Raw genomic sequence first — 12,433 nt, forward strand, 5'->3', positions numbered from 1 at the left:
GAAGGGTGTGCCCGCCTTTACAGAGATCTGGGAGGTTCTCATTTCCTGTCTGGATGGGAGACGGGGTCTCACTGGTGCGGTCATGGGCGTAAGGCAAGATTTTATACTGCAGGTTCAGAACCATGCCTACAGCGTGAATGTGAAAAATCATGCACATTTTTTGTGCAATTTTCACACAATTCTTTTACATTTCTATGATTATTTTTACATGATTTTCATACGTTTAGTATCAGATTTTTATGGACATTAATAAAATAATGCATGATGGACTAAATAATGTAAAAATGTCTCTCTCACCAAAAATGCAGCCTCCCACTGAATTAGTACTTTCACACATTGGAAATCAATTCTCTCCTAAATGCACCTGTTAAATGGGCGTATCCAGACTGTTCCCTCACTCTGTATATATACACAGGACAGGAGAAGTGGTACTGTGATTATATACACGCACACACACACACACGCACACACGCACACACGCACACACGCACACACGCACACACGCACTGCTGTGCAAAAGCTTTTGACTGTTGTGGAAAAAATGCTGTAAAGTAAGAATACCTTCAATAAAAAAAAGTATTAATAGTTTATTATTGTCGATTAATAAAATGCAAAGTGACTGAACAAAAGAGAAACCTAAATCCCACCCATATTTGGTGTAAGCGCCCTTTACCTTCACAACAGCTTCAGTTCTTTTAGGCACACTTGTACAAAGTCAGGGATTCTGCAGGATTATAGTCAGGTGTATGAGCAAACATTTATGTCAAACGGGGGATAATCATCATGATTTTCATATGTTGGTTGAAATACAGTCATTAACTAAAGAAATAATCAGCTGAGCAGGAGGCTTAAACCGGGGCGAGGAACAGTCAAACTCTGCTACAAAAGTGATGTTGTGGAAGACAGTTACATCTGACAAATCATACTCCATGGCGATACTGAGCACAGCAACAAGACACAAGATAGTTATACTGCATTAGCAAGGTCTTTCCCAAGAAATGATTTCAACGCAGACTGGGGTTCAAAAATCGGCTGTTCACAATCTTTAGAAGAGGCACAAAGAAATGGCCGACGTTGAGGACTATAAACTCAGTCATCAGCCCAGAAAACTTATTGCAGCAGATGTAAAACACATTGTGCTTACTTCCCTTTGCAATTAAAAGATGTTCTGCAGTACCATCAGCTAAGAGCTGGAAGGAACCATTAGAATCCTGGTACACCCATCTTCTGTTCGGAGAAGTCTGGTCAGAAGCGGTCTTCATGGAAGAATTGTGTCCAAATAGTCACACCTTTCATGTACAAGAAAGGCTAAGCAACTGAACTATGCATGCAAACATAGGAACTGGGGTGCAGAAAAATGGCAACAGGTGCTCATGACTAATGAGTCAAAAGGTGACATATTTGGCTATAACAAAAGGCAGCGTGTTTGCTGAAGGGCTGGAGAGCGGTACCATAATGAGTGTCTGCAGGCAGCAGTGAAGTATGGTGGAGAGCGGTACAATAATGGGTATCTGCAGGCAGCAGTGGTACAATAATGAGTATTTGCAGGCAGCAGTGAAGCATGGTGGAGAGTGGTACAATAATGAGTGTGTGCAGGCAGCAGTGAAGCATGGTGGAGAGCGGTACAATAATGAATATCTGCAGGCAGCAGTGAAGCATGGTGGAGAGTGGTACAATAATGAGTGTCTGCAGGCAGCAGTGAAGCATGGTGGAGAGCGGTACAAAAATGAGTGTGTGCAGGCAGCAGTGAAGTATGGTGGAGAGCGGTACAATAATGAGTGTCTGCAGGCAGCAGTAAAGCATGGTGGAGAGCGGTACAATAATGAATATCTGCAGGCAGCAGTGAAGCATGGTGGAGAGTGGTACAATAATGAGTGTCTGCAGGCAGCAGTGAAGCATGGTGGAGAGCGGTACAATAATGAGTGTCTGCAGGCAGCAGTAAAGCATGGTGGAGAGCAGTACAATAATGAGTATCTGCAGGCAGCAGTAAAGCATGGTGGAGAGCGGTACAATAATGAGTGTCTGCAGACAGTAGTGAAGCAGGGTGGAGAGCGGTACAATAATGAGTATCTGCAGGCAGCAGTAAAGCATGGTGGAGAGCAGTACAATAATGAGTGTTTGCAGGCAGCAGTGAAGCATAGTGGAGAGCGGTACATTAATGAGTATCTGCAGGCAGCAGTAAAGCATGGTGGAGAGCAGTACAATAATGAGTGTCTGCAGGCAGCAGTAAAGCATGGTGGAGAGTGGTACAATAATGAGTGTTTGCAGGCAGCAGTGAAGCATGGTGGAGAGCGGTACAATAATGAGTGTCTTCAGGCTGTATTGAAGCATGGTGGAGAGCGGTACAATAATGAGTGTCTGCAGGCAGCAGTGAAGCATAATGGAGAGTCCTTGTAAGTTTAGAGTTAAGGATTTGGTCAGGATTAATGTGCTCACTGCTGAGACATTCAGGCAGATACTAACCCATCATGTAATTCCATCAGGGAGGCGTCTGATTGGGAGAACATTTATTCCACAGCAGGACAACAACCCCAAGCATCCACCAATGTTATTAATAATGATCTTCAGCGTAAGGAAGAACAGGGAGTCCTGGAAGTGATGATTTGGCCCCACAAATCCCTGATCTCACATCATCCAGTCTGTCTGGGATTACATGAAGAGACAGAAGGATTGGAGCGAGCCGACATCCACAGAAGATCTGGGCTTAGATCTCCAAGATGTCTGGAACAACCTCCCTGCCGAGTTCCTTCAAAAACTGTGTGCAAGTGTCCCTAGAAGAACTGATGCTGCAGTGAAGGTGAAGGGCGTCACCCCGAATACTGATGGGATTACATTTCTGTTTTGTTCAGTCACTTTGTATTGTGTTAATTACCAAAAAGCCCACTACAGCCGGCGGCACACGGACGGGTCGGATTCTGCATACCTGTCTTCTTTTATCTTTACCGCAGATGTCTGCAGTGAGCCGCTATCAGACATGCGCAGAATGCATTTTAAAAAAATGTTTATTTTTCTCGTGCCGTTGCTAGATTGATGACGCAGAATCCCCGATCTTCCCCAATTGAAGCCGTCTGTGCGGAATCCGCACTAAAATGGTGCAGGCTGCGATTTTCCCTGCAATTCGATTCGGCGAGTGCGCAGGAAGAAACACTTTTCGGCAGCATGTAACAAATGATACCTGCTGATGATCCGCAGTGCGGCGCCGACCGTGGATTCCACAATGCAGATCTGTTGGTGTGCAGGCGGCGTAACACTTGGGCCGGTTTCACACGGGCGATAAATTTGCGTGAGGAGAGCATGCATTAAAATGCAGAGTTATGGCGCCCGTGATTTTCAGGGATTTCCTTCACATTTGGGATGTTTTCACTCATGCGATGCTGTGCAGAGGAAAAAAAATAATCGCAGCATGTCCGATCTTCTATCTTCTATCTTCTATGTTCTGCTCTATCTTTATTGGCCGTGTTTCCCTATGGAGTCGTCTGTTTATCACATCCCAACTCACCAACTTGCGATTTTCGTGCGATGCGTTTTTTTACCATTAGAGAGCCCCTCTGCAGCGATGTCTTGTCAGAAGCATGGCCGACGCTCAGACATCTCATGAGCTAAATTACTGCGTTATTGCTGAGATTTTGTGGCGGCGCATGAAACCGGCCTTCTGGCCTCATCAGCGCTCTTCCTCCGCAGCGTTCTCTCCCCAGCGGCCAGGAACACTTCCACAGCTCTGTATATCACCGCCATCCATCCTCTGGGACCTTCATACATTCCTCCCCCGCAGCCCTGTAGTAGTAACCACATGGACCGTGTCTGACCTCCCCACAAGACCCTCCGCCGCCTCTTACCTGCCGGCCGGAGTCACACGGAGAGCTCTGATATCAGTGTGTATATATCCTCTGACTACAATAGCTGAAGGACCTGTGGTGATGTCACCGTCATGTGATCAGTATGTAAGGGGCGGAGCTCTGATATCAGTGTGTATATATCTTCTGACTACAATAGCTAAAGGACCTGTGATGATGTCACCGTCATGTGATCAGTATATAAGGGGGCGGAGCTCTTGTGATGTGCGGAGAGAAGAGGAAATTGCAGATGAGTTGGAATCATTCACGATTTATGAAAGCGTCTAAAAGCAAAATGACCTTTTCTTTCCTAATTAGGCAAAAAACTTTATTTTTCAAGAACACCGTGAGGAATGAGAGCTGCGCTGTGATTGGTTGCTACGGACAACACTTTAATTTCTAGACATCTATATATATATAAAGCTGAAAGCTCTCACTGACTGGCTGACTGGCTGACTGGCTGACTGGCTGACTGGCTGACTGGCTGACTGGCTGACTGGCTGACTGGCTGACTCGCCAAAAGTTCTCCAAAAGTTCTCCAACTTCCCGATGTCGTAGAAACATGAAATTTGGCACACGCATAGATTATCTCCAAAATAGGAAAAGTAATTGGGTCCCAACTCGATTATTCAATTTCAGCGCAAAAGAATTGGCGTCAAAATTTTACGTGCGGAATGTAATTTTTTCACTTTCCGGTGTCATAGAAACTTAAAATTTGGCCCGAGCATTGATTATGTCATAAATAGGAAAAGCTAATGGGTCCCAACTCGATTATTCAATTCTATGCGCAAAAGAATCAGCGTCCAAATTTTATGTACGGAATGTAATTTTCTCACTTTCCGGTCTCATAGAAACGTGAAATTTGAAACAAGCATTGATTATGTCATAAATAGGAAAAGCTTATGGGTCCCAGCTCGATTATTCAATTCTATGCGCAAAAGAATTAGCGTCCAAATTTTACGTACGGAATCTAATTTTCTTACTTTCCGGTGTCATAGAAACGTGAAATTTGGCACGAGCATTGATTATGTCATAAATAGGAAAAGCTAATGGTTCCCAACTCGATTATTCAATTCTATGCGCAAAAGAATCAGCGTCCAAATTCTACGTACGGAATGTAATTTTCTCACTTTCCGGTCTCATAGAAACGTGAAATTTGGCACACGCATAGATTATCTCCAAAATAGGAAAAGTAATTGGGTCCCAACTCGATTATTCAATTTCAGCGCAAAAGAATTGGCGTCAAAATTTTACGTGCGGAATCTAATTTTCTCACTTTCCGGTCTCATAGAAACGTGAAATTTGGAACAAGCATTGATTATGTCATAAATAGGAAAAGCTTATGGGTCCCAACTCGATTATTCAATTCTATGCGCAAAAGAATCAGCGTCCAAATTTTACGTGCGGAATGTAATTTCTTTACTTTCCGGTGTCATAGAAACGGGAAATTTAACACGAGCATTGATTATGTCATAAATAGGAAAAGCTAATGGGTCCCAACTCGATTATTCAATTCTATGCGCAAAAGAATCAGCGTCCAAATTTTACGTACGGAATGTAATTTTCTCACTTTCCGGTCTCATAGAAACGTGAAATTTGGCACACGCATAGATTATCTCCAAAATAGGAAAAGTAATTGGGTCCCAACTCGATTATTTAATTTCAGCGCAAAAGAATTGGCGTCAAAATTTTACGTGCGGAATCTAATTTTCTCACTTTCCGGTCTCATAGAAACGTGAAATTTGAAACAAGCATTGATTATGTCATAAATAGGAAAAGCTTATGGGTCCCAGCTCGATTATTCAATTCTATGCGCAAAAGAATTAGCGTCCAAATTTTACGTACGGAATCTAATTTTCTTACTTTCCGGTGTCATAGAAACGTGAAATTTGGCACGAGCATTGATTATGTCATAAATAGGAAAAGCTAATGGTTCCCAACTCGATTATTCAATTCTATGCGCAAAAGAATCAGCGTCCAAATTTTACGTACGGAATGTAATTTTCTCACTTTCCGGTCTCATAGAAACGTGAAATTTGGCACACGCATAGATTATCTCCAAAATAGGAAAAGTAATTGGGTCCCAACTCAATTATTCAATTTCAGCGCAAAAGAATTGGCGTCAAAATTTTACGTGCGGAATCTAATTTTCTCACTTTCCGGTCTCATAGAAACGTGAAATTTGGAACAAGCATTGATTATGTCATAAATAGGAAAAGCTTATGGGTCCCAACTCGATTATTCAATTCTATGCGCAAAAGAATTAGCGTCCAAATTTTACGTACGGAATCTAATTTTCTTACTTTCCGGTGTCATAGAAACGTGAAATTTGGCACGAGCATTGATTATGTCATAAATAGGAAAAGCTAATGGGTCCCAACTCGATTATTCAATTCTATGCGCAAAAGAATTGGTGTCGAAATTTTACGTGTGGAATGTAATTTTTTCACTTTCCGGTGTCATAGAAACGGGAAATTTGGCACGAGCATTCATTATGTCATAAATAGGAAAAGCTAATGGGTCCCAACTTGATTATTCAATTCTATGCGCAAAACAATTAGCGTCCAAATTTTACGTACATAATCTAAATCTCTCACTTCCCAATGTGATAGAAACATGAAATTTGGCACGGGCATTGATTATGTCATAAATAGGAAAAGTTAATAGGTCCCAACACGATTATTCAATTCTAGCGCAAAAGAATTGGCGTCGAAATTTTACGTGCGGAATGTAATTTTTTCACTTTCCGGTGTCATAGAAACGGGAAATTTGGCACGAGCATTGATTATGTCATAAGTAGGAAAAGCTAATGGGTCCCAACTCGATTATTCAATTCTATGCGCAAAAGAATTAGCGTCCAAATTCTACGTGCGGAATGTAATTTTTTCACTTTCCGGTGTCATAGAAACGGGAAATTTGGCAGGAGCATTGATTATGTCATAAATAGGAAAAGCTAATGGGTCCCAACTCGATTATTCAATTCTAAGTGCAAAAGAATTAGTGTCCAAATTTTATGTACGTAATCAAATTCTCTCACTTCCTGATGTCATTTTATATAGAGGAAACGTCACATGGTTACCTCCCCGTGGTGTTTCCTGGGTAACGCAGAGAACTATGCAAAATGGTGAACATATGTTTTTCCTCGGTATCTCTAAAGTAACCACGACTTCATAAGATTTTCCGTGTGAACACCAGATAAACACCAGTACCAAATTAACTCGGGCGAAGCTGGGTATATCAGCTAGTCTATATATATAAAGACGAAAGCTCTCACTCACTGACTGACTCGCCAAAAGCTCTCCAACTTCCCGATGTCGTAGAAACATGAATTTTGGCACAAGCATGGATTATCTCCAAAATAGGAAAAGTAATTGGGTCCCAACTCGATTATTCAATTCTAGTGCAAAAGAATTAGCGTTGAAATTTAACGTACATAATCTAAATCTCTCACTTCCCAATGTCATAGAAACTTAAAATTTGGCACGGGCATTGAATATGTCATATATAGTAAAAGCTAATGGGTCCCAACTCAATTATTCAATTCTATGCGCAAAAAAATTAGCGTCCAAATTTTACGTGCGGAATGTATTTTTCTCACTTTCCGGTGTCATAGAAACAGGAAATTTGGCAGGAGCATTGATTTAGTCATAAATAGGAAAAGCTAATGGGTCCCAACTCGATTATTCAATTCTATGCGCCAAAGAATTAGCGCCCAAATTTTACGTACAGAATGTAATTTTCTCACTTTCCAGTGTCATAGAAACGTGAAATTTGGCAGGAGCATTGACTCTGTCATAAATAGGAAAAGCTAATAGGTCGCAACTCAATTGTTCAATTCTATGCGCAAAAGAATTTGCGTCCAAATTTTATGTGCGGAATGTATTTTTCTCACTTTCCGGTGTCATAGAAATGTGAAATTTGGCACGGGCATTGATTATGTCATAAATAGGAAACGTTAATGGGTCCTAACTCCATTATTCAATTCTATGCGCAAAAGAATTAGCACCCAAATTTTACGTAAGAAATCTAATTTTCTCACTTCCTGATGCCATTTTATATAAAGGAAAGGTCGCATGGTTACCTCCCCGTGGTGTTTCCTGGGTAACGCAGAGAACTATGCAAAATGGTGAACATATGTTTTTCCGGTATCTCTAAAGTAACCACGACTTCATAAGATTTTCCGTGTGAACACCAGATAAACACCAGTACCAAATTAACTCAGGCGAAGCCGGGTATATCAGCTAGTTGTTCATAAATTTCCTGCAGCGTCTTTAACCCCTTTGAGCCCTGCAGTGTATTATATCCTCAAAGGCCTTGCTGAGACGTCCATCAGTGCTGTCACCATCCCGGGACAGGAAGGTACCGGCACGGGATTATTTGTCTCCCGTCCCCCTGTACATGGGTACTATGTTATATTATCTGGTACTTGGCACTTGCTCTTACTTTTTGTAAGCTTGTTACTATATACAAGGGCATAACTAGAGAAGCCTGGGCCCCATAGCAAGCTTCTGAATTGGAGCCCTTCTTTCTGTATCGTGTTACGTATTTAACGGGAAATGTGGATCCACTGGACCAACCCACCAAGACTGAGGAATACAGGCAGAACTGAGAAGACATAGACAGAACTCAGAACAAAGAAAAGGACCACATACTCACGGACAGACAGAGGCAAGATAGATGCCAAACACCGAAAACTTTCCCTAGCAAACCTGCATGATTAACCAGAAGGAATAGCTATAAAGATGCGAGAAATTAGTTTGTGAATTGGCCAAGTCACTTAAGCCGCGAGCCTAGCTTCAAGGGTCCTTCTTGTCTCACAGTCCCTACACTAACGAGACAACTAACCCCAGGATACCTGCCTATAAGCAAGTCAAACAAAGATATAACCAGATAGCGCCTCAGGATCGTCATATAGTAGATAACGACACAATTCCAATCCTCCAATCAAGGGGGGGAAGCTGCAGAAATAGTTGGGGTCTCTCATAAGAGAGTGATCCCAAAGAAATGGGATACAGAATAGCTATTAGCAAAATAAAAAACAGCTTGAGAAAGGTGCCTGTGAGCACAGAAACGCGTTGCCTGTTTTTTAAACGACTACTGGAATAAAAGTGTTAATATTTCATCCCTAACGTGTGGAAACATCTATCTGGAGAAACAAGAGACATCACTTCGAGGAGGGGGCCCATGGTTATCATACCCCCCTCCTTCCCAGTAAGTGTAACTCCTTTATTTTTCTGACCTGCTACCCTTCTGTGGCAACACACTATTCACTGAGCGCGGAAAATTTTGTTTTTTATTTTGCTAATAGCTATTCTGTATGCCTATAAGCAAGGCGATCGCCCCTAAAAGGGCATCCCTGCGCTGGAACCTCGGGTCTCTCTATCCCTGAAGGGGGTAATACTCGGAACCATAGGGAACTGGCAAACAGATGGAACCAGATGGAAGTGGCAGCAGACAGATGCAAGACAGAGCAAAGACAAACGGACATGAAACCGACAGAAAATTAACATAAGAAGTACAGATGCAGATATGCAAGATGCCTTAGACAGAACAGAAGGTCAGAATATAGACCTAAGACAAAGAGGCAGACAGGACACAGATAAGACAGAAGTCAGACAGCAAGACAGAACCCAGAGAGCGGGCAGAACTGACACAGAACAGCATGACCAATGAAGGCTGATTGTCATGAACTAAAACACCAATTCAAAGGTGACCAAGTACATCAGCTCACCTTAAATTGGGGAGTAATGCCCAATTAACCCCACAGATGATCTGAGAGGCAGAGAACTGGTTAACCCTGTCAGTGCTGAATAACCCTCTCAGTGCTAGACAAAAGGAGAAAGTAAGGGCAGTGACCCTCATATATAATAAATACCGCGTTTCCCCGAAAATAAGACAGTGTCTTATATTAATATTTGCTCAAAAAGGTTTAACTTTTTTACATGTACAGCTGCCTGGACACTATTTAAATTGAAATTTTAAATTAACTGCTAGCAGGGCTTAATTTTGGAGTAGGGCTTATATTTCAAGCATCCTCAAAAAGCCTGAAAAATAATTTTGCATCCTCAAAAATTCTGGAAAATTATGCTATGCCTTATTTTCAGGGTATGTCTTATTTTCAGGGAAACAGGGTAATAATAATCTTTATTTGTATAGTGCCAACATATTCCACAGCCATATCTAATGGCTAGCATCAGAAGTTATTTTGTATGCCATCCTAGTGCTGCCAACCGTATTTGATGGCAGGACCGCCATAAGAAAATTCTAGGCTTTATATAGCCAAAGTGTCACCTCTGCACAGAGGCCCAATCTATTACGGGCTGAGGGGTCTGTAGGGATACGGGGCATATTTTGTAAGGTGCTCTTTAGGGAGAGAGGCACAATGGGCACTGATCTACGGGATAAAAAAAATGGTAGAATCATAGAACAGTAGAGTTGGAAGGGACCTCCGGGGTCATCGGGTCCATTCCCCTGCTCAATGCAGGATTCACTAAATCATCCCAGACAGATGTCTGTCCAAGGTAGAGTTTACTTATCTGATTCAGGTAAGCTTAAAAAAGCACAACTCTCACAAAGGCTAATAACATGCAGGTGGAGGTGAAGCCGTTGGGCAGAATACGGTATCCTGAGCTTGATCCGGTTTAAGTGCAAGGATTCACGGATAAGGATTGCCCAATGACAGGCCTGGACCTCCAGAGTGAGACGCTCACAGATAGGACTCATGTTGCAGAAAAATCTCTCTATTGGTTCTTCTCGAACATTAGACGTATCTGTGAGCGTCTCGCCTACTCCAAAGATCTAGCACCACCAATGGGAAATCCTTTTCCTCCGATCCTTATGAAAAAAAAAGCACAAAGAAGAGCATCAGAAATTAATGTTGAAAATTGGTCTTAAAATTGGAGTAAACACCATAACATATCAGAAAGAATGAATAAAATGATCACATGTAGTGGATTTGTTTTCCTATCTCTCTTGGTGGCCCTCAAGGTTCTGTACTCTTCTCCATAGCTCATAGAATCCCATGGTTTTCAGTACCAGCATGGACAAATAGAAAATTCAGTATCTTTCCTGCAGCTCTATCAACCCTTCACAAAAACTATCAATCACAATCAATGGTTCCAATATTCCCCAGTCTCACACGTCCAGTGCCTCTGGGTCATCTCCTTTGATTCTGTCCAGTATTTCAAACCACACATCTAAGCCCTTACCACAGTCACTCTTTCCTGAACTTCAAGTTAACAAAAATGCTAGCGCATGCCCTCCTGCCTAAACTACAGCATAGAGATGAGCGAGCACGCTCGTCCGAGCTTGATGCTCGTTCGAGCATTAGGGTACTCGAGATGCTTGTTACTCGAGTCGAGCACCACGCGGTACTCGAGTCAATTCCATTTCCTTGCCCGCATGTTTAGCGCCATTTTCTAGCCAATAGACATGCAGGGAAGGCATTACCACTTCCTCCTGTGATGTGCCAGCCCTATCCCACCCCCCTGCAATGAAGTGGCAGGTGACTGGAGACAAAGGGGGGGGAGTTGGGTATAGAAAGAGTTAACAGTGAGTTTAGGGGGTGGAGCTAGGACAGGAAGTGAGCAGGGCGTAGGAGGAAGAAGAGAGTTAGAAGAAGGCAGCGTGCAGTAAGGACGGACGGAGCGGCAGAAGACAGAACAGTGACTGAAAGTTTAAAGAAGAACGTTACAGAAGCAAGGAAGCAAGAAAACGAAGACCGGGAGTGAAGCAGAGACGTTAGGAGAAAGCAGTAGGAGGTCCGGAAAGAAGAAGGGACAGCAGAGATGGAAGTCCTGCGAGAGACAATCCAGCAAGCGGTGAGCCAGGACGGGACAGCAGGGCTTGAAAAGATCCTGGCCAGCTGCAAAGCAAGCGCAGCAGCTCAAAGAGGTGAAGAGCAGGAGACGCAGCAGCGGGGAGCGCGGAAGACATCGGGAGCGAAGCACCGCGGGGATGGCCGAAAAGGAGGAAGTAGCCCCCGGCGAGGCTGAGCCCAAGCCCGGTGGCAAAGCGCGGGGGCAGAAGAACCAGTCTGATGAAGGAGACCAGGGGTATAGAAGAACCCCACATAGAAAGCAGGTCAGCAACAGCAAAGCAAGCCGCCGGAAGGAGGCAGCCGACAGTGCAGCGGTCACCACCAGCCGGTGGTACGACGGGAGCTAGCAGCCGCACGGCAGCCCCCATGGGCTCCGGTTCAGCGGGACAGCGCGAGAGAGCGATCGGGAGCTCCAAGCAGGACGCGAGGGGACACCGGCAACATAGTGGAGAGGCACGGGGGAACACGTGGGACTGCCGAGCACTCCCACAAGATGGCGGCCGCGCGCCCTCAGAAGATGGCGGCCGGGCGTTTCCGCAGGTTAGCGGCTGGGTGCTCCCACAAAATGGCGGCCGCACGTTGACTCAAGATGGCGGCCGGGCACGCCAACGTGACGGGGGACATAGGGGGAGAAGGGGAGGGAGAGGGGGAGGAAGACAGCATGAAGGGGGTACCAGCTCAGAGAGCAGGAGCAGTTCAGTGGGGAGAGAGGAACATTATAGCCCAGAACATAGTGGGGAGAGCAGGGTCAGTAGCAGGGGGGCTAGTTCAGGGGGCGCGG

At 43.9% G+C, this 12,433-nt stretch overlaps 1 protein-coding gene across 1 annotated transcript in view; it reads right to left on the reverse strand.

Annotated features, from left to right (window-relative positions):
* The window catches only part of LOC136607684 (zinc finger protein 271-like), a 521,708-nt gene that overhangs the window by 87,049 nt on the left and 422,226 nt on the right, over positions 1-12,433 (reverse strand). The window lies entirely within an intron of this gene.

The sequence above is a fragment of the Eleutherodactylus coqui genome, chromosome 1 (genome assembly GCF_035609145.1).
Source record: "Eleutherodactylus coqui strain aEleCoq1 chromosome 1, aEleCoq1.hap1, whole genome shotgun sequence".
Taxonomy (NCBI): Eukaryota; Metazoa; Chordata; class Amphibia; order Anura; family Eleutherodactylidae; genus Eleutherodactylus; species Eleutherodactylus coqui.